At 44.9% G+C, this 14,437-nt stretch overlaps 1 protein-coding gene across 4 annotated transcripts in view; it reads right to left on the minus strand.

Annotated features, from left to right (window-relative positions):
• The window catches only part of Snx10 (sorting nexin 10), a 53,426-nt gene extending 49,601 nt beyond the window's left edge, over positions 1 to 3,825 (minus strand). Inside the window, exon 1 of one of the 4 annotated variants that reach the window (XM_085840610.1) lies at positions 3,718 to 3,825. The gene's annotated coding sequence lies outside the window, so the exon portion shown is untranslated. Of the gene's footprint in view, positions 1 to 3,226; positions 3,430 to 3,717 lie in introns of those variants that run through there. The other 3 variants (XM_085840609.1, XM_085840611.1, XM_021165049.3) reach the window with 3 other exon arrangements.
• Positions 3,826 to 14,437: the final 10,612 nt, after the last annotated feature.

The raw sequence follows: 14,437 nt of genomic DNA on the forward strand, positions 1-14,437 counted from the left end.
AAGAATAGAAGACACAAAAAGAGAAGATTCCGGGCTCAGTAAGTATACGAGTTGACTTTTCTTTTGAGAAAATCACCCGGGCCAGCTCAGTAAGTAAAGTGTTTGCTCCCAAACCTGACAGCATGAGCTCAACCCCTAGTGTACATATGTGCACACCAGCAAGCACCCACTGTGCACCCCAGCAAGCACCCACTGTGCACCCCAGCAAGCACCCACTATGTACCCCAGCAAGCACCCACATATACACACCAGCAAGCACCCACTGTGCACCCCAGCAAGCACCCACTGTGCATCCCAGCAAGCATCTACCTGTGCACCCCAGTAAGCACTCCCATGTGCACACCAGCAAGCACTCACTGTGCACCCCAGCAAGCACCCACCTGTGCACAACAGCAAGCACCCACATGTGCACACCAGCAAGCACCCACCTGTGCACCCCAGCAAGCATCTACCTGTACACCTCAGCAAGCACCCACATATACACCTTAGCAAGTACCCACATATATGCACCAGCAAGCACCCACATGTGCACACCAGCAAGCACCCACATATACACACCAGCAAGCACCCACAGGTACACCCCAGCAAGCACCCACATGTACACCCCAGCAAGCACCCACAGGTACACCCCAGCAAGCATCTACCTGTGCACACCAGCAAGCACCCACCTGTGCACACACACAGAGTACAATACTAAATAAAGCTTAAAAGGGCAGAGCCTGGCATACATGAGTCCTTTTATGGAAACCTGCAACACTGATTAAAACTGTAATCTGAGTCTGGAGAAGCCATAAATAGCTTGATGCCTTAGTTTTCCCAGATGTTAGCTGAGGAAATAATAAAACTGGCTTTATAATTTGCCATCTGATTTAGTGAGACTACCACACAATGCTCAATTCAGGTCCTCACCTATGCTAGCCAAGTGCTCTACCACAGACCTCCCCTCAGCCCACCCACCCACTCCCATCCCCCGACCCCCCACCCCCTGCCTTTCCCTCAGTTTCTGAGAAAGGGTTTCTCTGTGTAGCCCTGGCCCTTCTGAGCTAGCTCTATAGACCTGACTGACCTCTAACTCATATACCCTCCTGCCTCTAAGTACTGGGATTAAAATCATGTGTCACCATTGCGCAGCTAGGAAAAAACCCTTCAAATCATTGGGTGGTGGCACAGGCCTGTGACCCCAGCACTTGGAAAGTAAGGGCAGGAGGACCGAGGGTTCAAAGCCTCAGCTCCACACTGTGCATGAAGCCAGCCCTGAGCCACAGGGGAATCTCCCTCAAAAGTAATTAATTAAATTAATAACAATAATAGTGTCAGATATGGCCAGGCAGTGGTGGCGCACACCTTTAATCCCAGCACTTGGGAGGCAGAGGCAGGCGGATTTCTGAGTTCGAGGCCATCCTGGTATACAAAGTGAGTTCCAGGACAGCAAGGGCTATACAGAGAAACCCTGTCTCGAAAAACCAAAAAAAAAAAAAAAAAAATAGTGTCAGATATGGCGGCTCAACACCTGTAACCCCAGCACTTGAGAGTTCAAGGCCACCCTCAACTACAGGTTATAGTAGTTCACGTCTGTAATGGAAGCACTCAGGAGGAGCAGAAGTTCAAGGTCAACCTCTCCCACGCTGCAAGTTAGAGAGCAGGTTGGACCAACGTGAGACATAGCCTCAAAAAAAGAAAACCTACAGGTTCCAGGTGTTGAGCCACCATATCTGACACTATTGTTGCTATTGATTAATTCATTACTTTTGAGGGAGACTCTCAAGAGGCTCAGGGCTGGCTTCAGGCCTAGCGTGGTAACACCTTTAAGAGCAGCACTTGGGAGGCAGAGGCCAGGAGATCTCTTAGTTCAAGGTCAGCCAGATCTACATCGTGAGCTCCAGGACACAGTTTTGTCATTTTGGAGACAAGGGCTCATAAAGGATGGCCTCAAACCCCGATCCTCTTGCTGCCACCTCCCAAGTGTCCTGATTATAGATATGCATCATCACGCCTGACCTGACCTGCCAGCAATGACTTAAGTAGCAAACAAGGGCACCAAGATTTCAACTCAGAAGGGTCTGAAACCAGAAGTTGTGGCTAACACAAAGTCCTATACAGCTTCTAGCTGGAACATGGCATAGAGAGCTTAAATGTTAACTCATACCTATCATATTACTTTAAAACAAACAAACAAAAAAAAGTCCTTTGGTGATAACAGCCCTAAAATCTAAGGGACATTCCACTTGGCCACCATCACTTCAGCCAAGGCCCTTCTTTTATAGGCTGGACCCTATTCTCAAGTGGTTGTTGCATCCCAGCCCCAATACCAAAAGAGGAAAAACAAACTAGTTCCCCAATTGCTTAACTCAAAAATGAAAGTAGTGCCATGCCTGGACTAAGAGAGAGAGAGATGAGGTCTGTGTGGCAAAGGAAACGCTTTAACACATAAAGCATGATGGTGCTTATTTCAAGACCCCAATCTCGGAAGGTCTTCCCATAAGTGAAGTAAAGGAAGTGGGTAACAGTTCAGAGCAGTGGAGAAGGCTGCAACCCCACCCCACCACCACCATGGATGGGTACACCTTCTTTAGGGCAGTGCCAGTCAGGCCCGTGTCTGTAACTAAGAATGCACTGACAGAACCCGGGATGGATGGTCTGGATAACTCGAGGAAACTGCTAATGAGGTCTTGAACATCTCCACACAGTCACTTCTAAATATAGCTACACTTAGATCGCTATTCAAAACAGTCTGTCAGTCAACCACTCCTTTAAAAATAAACGGGAGCTGGGGTGCAGCGCAGTGGTAAAAGGCTTGCTAATAACATGCTCAAGACCATGGGCCTATTCCCAGGATCAGAAGGGAGGAAGACACGGAGAGCAGCGCAGTGGTAAAAGGCTTGCTAATAACATGCTCAAGACCATGGGCCTATTCCCAGGATCAGAAGGGAGGAAGACACGGAGAGGTTGGGTGCGACCCGAATGACTGTCCCGTTGTATCCTTGCCTTAGCGACAGGAATCAAGCGAAGTCATGCAGACTCCTCAATCTCACTTGAGGTATTGTTGCCAGGACACTTAACCTCCTCCTCCTCCTCCAGAAAAGCCCCCCAGGGATTGGCCACTGGTTGAAGGAGTTCCACAATACCCCCAACCCCCTTCCGGCCACTCCCACAAGCCCACTCCCCGGACAAAAGGGATTTTCACACACCCCTCCCACCCGGTGCATGCTGCTCCACCCTTTCAGACCTTGGTTTCCCCTGTCGCAAACTAAAAGCGTTGAAGGAGATCACGTAAATTGAGATCAGTGTTCTCAATTTCTGATCCATCGCTCTCCACGCGCCTGTGCTTTGCGGAAGCAGACATCCCGTGACTATCCCCTTAGCAATACTTGTAATTTTAGCAAAGGAGTGTGATGTGTCCAAAACCGATAAAACAGGCTGTTGCTTCCCAAGCTCAGCAAACCCGAACATCAGCTCATCAGCGTGGGTTTCCTCCGCGGCCTTTTCCATCAATCCCACAATGCCATGAAGGAGGGGGAAAAAAAAAAAAAAAAAAACCTCCCTGGCCCTCCCAGCCTCTAAACTCAAAGGTGCCTGGCCTTATATTCGGAAAGAAGTGGGGGTCGGGGAGAGAACCTGCTCGCTCCAGCAGCCCCGGCGTCCCCAGCCGGGCTGAGCAGGTGCCGGGGCAGGCGCGGCGCCCGCCACCCGTCTCCCTCCCCAAGGCTCAGTTTACTCACACGCGGTTCTGAACGCCGGGCCCGGAGCACGGCGGAGTTTGCTGACTCAAGGCGCGGCGGCGACGAGCGCCCAAGAGCGCACCCGAGGAGCGCAGCCCCGCGTCCAGCGCACGCAGCGCCCCGCCCCGCCCTGCGCGCCCGCCGCCGCCGCCCCCCAACCCCCACCCCCACCCCCACCCGCCACTGCCAGCCTTAACGTAGGAAAGGCCACCAGGCTAACGGGTCTTTCTCCCTACCCAGCAGTGAGGAATCAAGATGAGAGAAGCCAATAACAGACAAGCATGACTAGATGTTAACAGCAGGATCTCGATGGAGGGCATATAACTGTTTGCTATAACAATATTTTTAATATCTCCGTAACTTTTTTTAAAATGTGTTTTCATGTACGATGAGAAAGCTATGAGAGTCTGCCAAAGATATGTCCGGTTCCTATAGATCATCTGAGCTGGCTCTCACCCACCTGTGTGCATGGGAAAACCTCTGTGGTGCAGACTGCGAAGATGGCTCAGGGCTAAGAGCTCTTTCTGCCCTTGCAAAGGACCTGGCTCCCAGCATCCATACCGCAGCTCACAACTGCCTTTAACTCCAGTCACCACCCTCTTCTGCCCTAGCACCCACGTGGTGCACATACATCCAGGCAGCCAAAACAGTCATAAAATAAAATAAATAAATCTAAGGACAAAAAAGAAAAACTCAGCGAATCTTGGACCATCCAGCATCCTCCTAGAAAAGTTGTCCATGACTATATTCCATAGCTACACTGACCTGCTGAACAAAACTTGCCAAAATGCAATGTCTTATCTTGGACTCGTATCTCTGAGTGCTGCATCATTGGTATTTAATGACCTAAAATTGCACCCAAATTATAATACATGCAACCATCGTTTGTTTTGTTTTTTGTATGTTTGTTTGTTTGTTTTTCGAGACAGCATTTCTTTTTATACCCCTGGCTGTCCTGGAACTCACTCTGTAGACCAGGCTGGCCTCGAACTCAGAAATCCGCCTGCCTCTGCCTGGCCAGTGCTGGGATTAAAGGAGTGTGCCACCACGCCCACCTTGTTTGTTTTGTTTTTTGTTTTTTGTATACCTTCAGATCCTAGTCTGAATGAGTAAAATTCATTTCCTGGAAAACAAAATACCACATAGCTAAGATTCTGAGTGCCTGCTAAGTCCAGACTAATCGAGCAAGTGACTTCAGACTTTATCTTTTGCTGGAGCTCATTGTGCAGATAAGGCCGGCCCAGAACGCACACCGCAGTCACTCTTCCTGTGTGCCAAGTACTGGGATTACAAGTACGGGGATCTTCCCTACACATCAGAGCCTGACCTCACAGCTCTGAGCAGAGCTACAACCAACCTTTCCAGTGTCTACTGTTAGAGCCATGACCCAGAAAAAGGAAAAATATGAAAATAATTCAAAATAGAAAGAAGCTACAATTAGTCAGACAGAGGCACTTGCCTGTGGTTCTAGATGCTAAAATTTCAAGTTCCCACCATGTGGTGGTTTCAATATGCTTGGCCCATGGGAAGTGGCACTATTGGAGGAGGTGTAACTTTGTTAGAGGAAGTGTGTCGCTGTGTAGGTGGGCTTTGATGGCTTCTATGCTCAAGCTCCACCTAGTGTGGAATGAGGTCCTCCTGCTGGCTGCCCTGACCAAGATATAGAGATCTTGGCTCGTCCAGCACCATATCTGCCTGCATACTGCCCATGCTTCTTGCCATGATGATAATGGACTAACCTCTGAAACTGTAAGCCAGCACTAATTAAATGTTTTTCCTTATAAGAGTTCTCCTGGTATCTTTTCACAGCAATAAACACTAAGACACACCACTACACTGAGGTTTTGTTTGTTTGTTTGTTGTTTTATTTTTTTCCTCCTTGAGATACAGTCTCACAGTGTAGCCCCGCCTGGCCTTGAACTCACCACCCATATGCCTCCCATATGCTAAGTACTAGAATCACAAATTTGCATTGCCACACTTAATTAATAAGAGCACTTACAGTTCTGGTAGAGGACCCAGGTTCAGTTCTAGCACCCACATGGAAGCTCCCAAAGAATGTAGGCACCAGCTCAGTACACATACATTCGTGCATATAAAATACTCATACACATAAAATAAACAAATCTTAAAAGTAATAAAACTGTGTTTTGGTCTAATTCAGCAGTATGTCAACTGCATCATTTTTCTGGGTTAAGAATCATAATTTGCAATCTGAATTCAAGGAACTATTACAGCCACTTTTAAAGGCTGTGATATATTTCTTATAGCATCAGTGAAAACTGGTAAAATCTGGACTCTCTTGTAGTTAGGAAACACTAGTCCTGGCCTGTGTGCACACCTTTGATCCCAGCACTCAGGAGACAGAGGCAGGTCCATTTCTGTGAGTTCAAGGCTAGTCTATATAGTAGATTCCAGGACAGCTAGTGTTAGATAGACCCTGTCTCAAAAAACAAAAAGAAGATGAAAACAGATAAAAAGACAGCCTGATTGAGGCTGGAAAGATGGCTGAGTGGTTAAGAGCACTTGCTGTTAAATGTGTCCCAGGGGACACAATTATTTTTTCACAGCACCTACATGGACAACCCTGCTCCAGGGGATCTGATGCCTTCCTTCCTCTGGACTTTTTGATGCACATACACAAAAGTATATGTGTTTAAATAAACAGTGTGCTGATAAAATCACCTAAAAATGCTCTTAAAGAAAAGTACAGGGCTGGTGAGATGGCTCAGTGGGTAAGAGCACCCGACTGCTCTTCCAAAGGTCTGGAGTTCAAATCCCAGCAACCACATAGTGGCTCACAACCATCCCTAACGAGATCTGACTCCTTCTTCTGGAGTGTCTGAATACAGCTACAGTGTACTTACATATAATCAATAAATAAATCTTAAAAAAAAAAAAAAAAGAATCATTTAAAAAAAAAAGAAAAAAAGAAAAGTACAGCCGGGCGTGGTGGTACACGCCTTTAATCCCAGCACTTGGGAGGCAGAGGCAGGCAGATTTCTGAGTTTGAGGCCAGCCTGGTCTACAAAGTGAGTTCCAGGACAGCCAAGAATACACAGAGAAACCCTGTCTCAAAAACCAAAAAAAAAAAAAAAAAAAAAAAGTACAAAAACTTTACTATGAGAGCATTTATACAGCTTAAGCCTAGGATCTTAATGTATTGTTTTAAGCAATCTGGGCACATTTCAAACCTATGTTCAAGTAATGTCTACAAAAATTCACCCTAATGGAATAGTCATTTACTTTATACTTTAAGTATTCAATTTAATAGCTGGTTTTAAACTAAAATATGTTAGTATACAGTACTGGAGGACAATAGAATTTGTTATATTTTGTTTTTGTTTGTTTGGTTTTGTTTTTATTTAAGACATGGTCTTTTTATATATATATATATATATATATATATATATATATATATATATATGGCTGTCCTGGAACTCTATGTAAACCAGGATGGTTTCAAACTCACAGAGATCCTCCTGGGATTAAAGGTGTGCACACTCTGCCCAGTGTTTGACAATGGCATCTAAGATTTACAACATTTATGGATTTAGCACGGTAATGACTGAAACACTTGTGCAATCGCAGCATTCAGGAGCTGGAGGCAGAAGGATCACAGCATGTTTGAAGCTTGGTTGTATTAGGAACCAACTTCTGTCTTAGTTACTTTTCTGTCACTGTGATAAGACACAATGACCAAAGCACCTTAAAGACTATGAGTTTATTGAGCTCACAGTTTCACACCATCATCATGGAAGAGTGGCAGAGGGCAGGTGGGCATTTGCTGGACCAGTAACTGGAGCTCACCTTGATCCACAACCATGAGGCAGCAAGAGCTCATTAGCAATGCTGTCTGCTTTTGAAACTTCAAAGCCCACTCCCAGTGACACGCCTCCTCCCAAAAGGCCACACCTTCTAATACTTCCCAAACAGTACCACCCACTGGGGACTGAAAGACCCCCGGAGGGCAGACACTCACTCAAGCCTCGGGACAGCCGCGCACCCAAGAAGACACTGAGACCGAACTTAAGATGTAGAGAGTAAGATTTAATACAGTAATGACAAGAAAGCACATAAAAAGCACATAAACCAGAGCTCTGGGGTCGAAACTCATACACCCAGCATGGTGTAGAGGAGAATCGACGCCCGGCCCAAATTTTTACAGGCTTTTATAGGAAAAGGCCAGGAGAAAAGTACAAGTTTTATGTCACCAAGGGGTCGTGTCCTATATTTTGGCAATGTACCCGATCTATTGGAACATTCTGGGGTAGTACCAGGAGGCCCCTATCTCAAAAATGTTCTTGGAACAGTCTTCAGTTAGGAGGGGTAGGACTAGGTTTGTTCCAGGAGACCCTTATCTAAAAAATGTTCCTGGAACAGTTTTCAATTGGGAGGGGGTCGGACTCTGGGGTAAAGAGTTCAGGAATGTACTCTGGGGTGAGAAGTTCAGGAGTGTTCCGGGAACAATCTCTAGATGGGAGGGGTAGGAGGACTCTGAGTAATTTTCTTCTTTCAGGGACAAAGCATTTTTTTAAAGATTTATTTATTTACTGTATGTTAGTCCACTGTAGCTGTCTTCAGACACTTTTTCTTTTCTTTTTTTTTTTTGTGTGTGTGTGTGTGTGTGTGTTTTGTTTTGTTTTGTTTTGTTTTGTTTTGTTTTGTTTTGTTTTGTTTTGTTTTCGAGACAGGGTTTCTCTGTATAGTTCTGGCTGTCCTGGAACTCACTTTGTAGACCAGGCTAGCTTCGAACTCAGAAATCCAACTGCCTCTGCCTCCCAAGTGCTGGGATTAAAGGCATGTGCCACCACCACCCAGCCAGACACTTTTTCTTCTCACTCCCGCCCTACTCGCTCTGGCCCAAAGATTTATTTATTTATGTATTATATGTAAGTACATTGTAGCTGTCTTCAGACACCCCAGAAGAGGACATCAGATCTCATTACAGATGGATGTGAGCCACCATGTGGTTGCTGGGATTTGAACTCAGGACCTTCAAAAGAGCAGTCAGTGCTCTTAACTACTGAGTCATCTCTCTAGCCCAGGACCTAGCATTTAAATATGTGAGCCTATGGAGGCTATTCTCATTTAATTTAAAGTATCACATATATCAAGTTCTAGGCCACAGACACACACACACAGCTAAGTAAAGTAAGTTTTAAATCTAAAGAATTGGGGCTGGCAGAAGTTCCTGGACAGATGTTATACAGACCCTAAGAGAACACAAATGCCAGCCCAGGCTACTATACCCACCAAAACTCTCAATTACCATCGATGGAGAAAACAAAGTATTCCATGACAAAACCAAATCCACACAATATCTTTCCACGAATACAGCCCTTCAGAGGATAATAAAAGGAAAACTCCAACACAAGGAGGGAAATTATGCCCTAGAAAAAGCAAGAAAGTAATCCTTCAACAAACCTAAAAGAAGACAGCCGCAATAACAGAATCCCAACTCTAACAACAAAAATAACAGGAAGCAACAATTACTTTTCCTTTATATCTTGTAATATCAATGGACTCAATTCCCAAATAAAAAGATATAGACTGCCGGGAAGTGGTGGCGCACACCTTTAAACCCAGCACTTGGAAGGCAGAGGCAGGCAGATTTCTGAGTTCGAGGCCAGCCTGGTCTACAGAGTGAGTTCCAGGGCAGCCAGGGCTACACAGAGAAACCCTGTCTCGAAAAATCAAAAAAAAAAAAAAAGATATAGACTAACAGACTGGCTACACAAACAGGACCCAACATTTTGCTGCATACAGGTAACCCACCTCAGGGACAAAGACAGACACTACCTCAGAGTAAAAGGCTGGGAAACAATTTTCCAAGCAAATGGTCCAAAGAAATAAGCTGGAGTAGCCATTCTAATATCTAATAAAATCAACTTTCAACCCAAAGTTATTAAAAAATACAAGGAAGGGCACTTCATACTCATCAAAGGTAAAATCTTCCAAGAGGAACTCTCAATTCTAAATATCTATGCTCCAAATACAAGGGCAGCCACATTCATTAAAGATACTTTAGTAAAGCTCAAAGCACACATTGCACCTCACACAATAATAGTGGGGGACTTCAACACCCCACTCTCATCAATAGACAGATCCTGGAAACAGAAACTAAACAGACACACAGTGAAACTATCAGAAGTTATGAAACAAATGGATTTAACAGATACAACTTGCAAAACACATGAAACTCAATAAGAAGGAAGACCAAAGTGTGAATACTTTGTTCCTTCTTAGAATGGGGAACTAAATACCCATGGAAAGAGTTACAGAGACAAAGTTCAGAGCTGAGAAGGAAGGAAGGACCATCCAGAGACTGCTGCACCGGGGATCCATCCCATAAACAACCACCAAACCCAGACACTATTGCATATGTCAACAAGATTTTGCTGACAGGACACTGTTATAGCTATCTCTTCTGAGGCTGTGCCAGTGCCTGGCAAATACAGAAGTGGTTGCTCACAGTCATCTATTGGATTGAACACAGGGCCCCCCAATGAAGGAGCTAGAGAATGTACCCAAGGACCTAAAGGGGTCTGCAACCATATAAGAGGAACAACAATATGAACTAACCAGTACCCCCAGAGCTTGTGTCTCTAATTGCATATGTAGCAGAGGATGGCTTATTCGGCCATCATTGGGAGGAGAGGACCTTGGTCTGGCAAAGATTATATGCCCCAGTACAGGGAAATGCCAGGGCCTGGAAGCAGGAGTGGGTGGGTTGAGGAGCAGGGCTGGGGGAGGGTATAGGGGACTTTCAGGATAGCATTTGAAATGTAAATGAAGAAAATATCTAATTAAAAAAAAGGTACTGGGGCTGGCAAGATGGCTTAGCAGGTAAGAGCACTGACTGCTCTTCCAAAGGTCCTGAGTTCAAATCCTGAGTTCAACCACATGATGGCTGGCAACCACCCATAATGAAATCTGATGCCCTCTTCTGGCATGTCTGAAGTTAGCTACAGTGTTCTTATGAGTAATAATAAATAAGTCTTTGGGCTGGAGCAAGCAGGGCCAACCAGAGCCAGCAGAGGTCCTAAAAATAATTCCCAGGCCGGGTGTGGTGGCACACGCCTTTAATCCCAGCACTTGGGAGGCAGAGGCAGGTGGATCTCTGAGTTCGAGGACAGCCTGGTCTACAAAGTGAGTTCCAGGACAGCCAGGGCTACACAGAGAAACCCTGTCTCAAAAAACCAAAAAAAAAAAAAAAAAAATTAATTCCCAACAACCAAAGGCATCATCACATGAAGGCTCACAACCAACTGTACAGCTACAGTGTACTCATATACATTAAATAAATAAATACATACATAAATAAATACATAAATACATACATAAATATTTTTTAAAAGAATCTAAAGAATCATGCTGTTAGACTTGTACCTTAAAAAATAAAACAAGCTGGATAGTGTTGCTCACCTTTAATCTCAGCACTCAGGAGTCAGGGGCAGGCAGATCTCTGAGTTCAAGGCCAGCCTGGTCTACAGAGTGAGTTCCAGGGCAGCAGAGAAACCCTGTCTCTAAATTAAATTAAATTTTAAAAAAAACAAACAAACTTGTGGGTCTGGAGAGATTGGTCAGTGGTTAGAGCACTTGCTGCTTGTCCAAAGGACCAAGTTTGGTTCCCAGCTGTGGAAACACCACAGTTGCTATAACTCCAGCATCCTCCTTTCGTCTCTTCTTTGGACACCCACACATGTAGCATATAAATACACAGACATATATACACATAGATAAAAATAAAAATTTTTAATTTGTAACCACAATAAATACAATATTTGTAAATATTTTCTGTGCACAAAAACTACTCTGGCATCAAGAACTTCACATCTGTAGTCATTACCATATTTTCTCTGTGTGCAGTTGCTGTATGCTGGGGACACACAGTATTTTTACATCTATGCTTATGGGTACTTTCTCAACCCTCATTTTCTTCTTGTATTTGCATAGCTACAGCACTGATAAGCCTTCACTCTGCTTTTACCAACCCAAAGAATCCACCTGGAAGGTGATTTTTAGGGGATTCAAATCTTTTTTTTTTTTTTTTTACTTACTTATAAGTACACAGTAGCTGTCTTCAGACACCCCAGAAGAGGGCATCAGATCTCATTACAGAAGCCGGGCGTGGTGGCGCATGCCTTTAATCCCAGCACTTGGGAGGCAGAGGCAGGAGGATTTCTGAGTTCGAGGCCAGCCTGGTCTACAGAGTGAGTTCCAGGACAGCCAAGGCTACACAGAGAAACCCTGTCTCGAAAAACCAAAAAAAAAAAAAAACCAAAAAAAACAAAACAAAACAAAAAAAAACAGATCTCATTACAGATGGTTGTGAGCCACCATGTAGTTGCTGGAATTTTAACTCAGGACCTCTGGAAGAGCAGTCAGTGCTCTTAACCTCTGAGCCATCTCTCCAGCCCAGGGATTCAAATCTTGTCTTTCTACTACTCACTTTAGGATTGAGTCAAATAATTTAAGCCTTCCAGACTCGTTTCTCCATTTGAAAGGAGAATAGTGATAAATGCAGTACCAGCTCCATGGTGTCGTTATGGGGTTAAATGAAAAAACCTAGCTAAGTACAGCTCTTAAGTCTTGTGCTGGGTACATGGTAAGTGACCCATACACTGTTGTTGTTTTTTATTCTCTAGGCACTCTCTGTGTATGTTACAGGTATGTATGTGTGCACATGCATGTGGAGACCAGAGGGCAACCTTGGGTACTGTATTAGTCAGGGTGTTCTAAAGGAACAGAAGTGAGTTATTAGACTGAGTTACAGGGTAGAGTTGAAGTAGGTCCAACAAAGGCTATCTCACAACAGAGTGGCCAAGAATCCAGTAATTGTTCATTTTTCTGGGACTCGGTGTTTTTGGCAGAACCAGTCAGGTGCTGGAGTCCTAGAGGATTCCCAGAGAGCTGCTGCCTTAGTTAGTGTGACCATGACTGTGATGACACAGCATGACCAAGGTAACTCATGAAAGAAAGCACTTAAATGGAGCCTCGTAGGCTTAGATTTTTCAAAATCTACTTTAATTAGGATTCTTAAACACTTCAACCTCCCGCTAGTCCACCAACCAGAGGGAGTGGAGGAAGAGGGTTAATAGGACCAAGCAGATGTGGACCTGTTTAGAAGGAGTTCTTTGGGACAATTCCATTCTTTGTTGCCAGGATATCAGCCGTCCAGTCCAAAACATCAAATACAAATCAGTAGTGGTAGTCCAGTCCAATTGGCAACTACCAAACATGAATCAGTAACATCGGTTTGATCCAGAAGAAACCCCAAAGCTCCACTGAATGAGCACAGGTCCACAAAGAAGTGGCAAGAAACAGCCAGAATACCACGAGAAGTTCTTTGGCACTTTTCTCTCTACAAAGCCATGACAAGCGAAGATTGGTGAAGACCAGCAAAGTGTTGCAAGGTGAACCAATGCAAGACCAATGTTCACTGTCTGTTGGGTTATACTTACACTCTTTCCAAACATTCTGTGTGCTCTCAAGTGTCTGCTTCAGCAAACCAGCCTGGAAAACATCACATGACTCAATCGAGTCTCCAAAGAAACCAACATTTTCCACTTCAGGGGCTTTCAAACGGTTACATCAGGTTATTTCATGGCCACCACAGCAGGGACCTTGGTGGCAGCAGGCTGGCATGGCAGGGGAGCATAGCTGAGAGCTCCTATCTGATCTGCAGATAGATAGATCTGGCCTGGTATGGACTTTTGAAACCTGAAACCCCTCCTCCAGTGACATATGTTCTCCAACAAGGCCAAACCTCTCAATCCTTCCTAAACAATCCACTGGTTGGGAACCAAATACACAAATACAGGAGCCGGGCGTGGTGGCGCACGCCTTTAATCCCAGCACTTGGGAGGCAGAGGCAGACGGATTTCTGAGTTCGAGGACAGCCTGGTCTATAAAGTGAGTTCCAGGACAGCCAGAGCTATACAGAGAAACCCTGTCTCCAAAAACAAAAACACAAAAAACAAATACATGAGCCAATGGGGGCCTTTCTCATCCAAACCACCATAGCAGCTGGTCTTCGATTCATGTTGGAATCCCAAAGTAGTTCTAACACTGGCAACGAACTCTCTCAGTAGCAGGACAGGGATGAACTGGTCAGCCAAATGAAGACAAGTAGTCAAAAAACAAAATCTTCCCTCTTCTGTGTCCTTTTTTGTGGGCAGAAGGTGTGGACCAGACTTAGTGAGGGTGTTCCCAATTCAAATATTCCAACGAAAAAAAATTCCTCACAGGCATGCAAGCTGGGTGGGTTCCAGATGTAATAAGATTGACAGCCAAAATAGCCATCACAGGTGTCATTCCTCAAAAGCCATCTTCTTCTTGTTTTCTTTCTTTTTTGAAGCAGTGTCTCTCAGTACTCTAGAACTGAGCAAGTAGGCTAAGCTGTCTGGTTAGTAGGCTCCAGGGATCCATCTGTCTTCCCAGTACTGGTATTACAAGTGTATGCCACAGTGCACACCTTTGATCTATGTGGGCTGTGGGAGCCAGCCCAGGCCTCATGCTTGCAAGTCCTTACCACATGAGTTATTGCCCTACCTTTATTGTTCTGATTATTGTGACAAGGTCTCAAATGTAGCCCAGGTTGACTTGAACTCACTAAGTATTCCAGGCTGGCCTTCAATTTAAAGGGGTCCTGCAGACTCAGCCTCCCAAATGCTTCATTATAGCAATGTTCCATGATGCTCAACTTATATTTT

The sequence above is a fragment of the Mus caroli genome, unplaced genomic scaffold (genome assembly GCF_978045245.1).
Source record: "Mus caroli unplaced genomic scaffold, Mus_caroli_1 scaffold_7, whole genome shotgun sequence".
Lineage (NCBI taxonomy): Eukaryota > Metazoa > Chordata > Mammalia > Rodentia > Muridae > Mus > Mus caroli.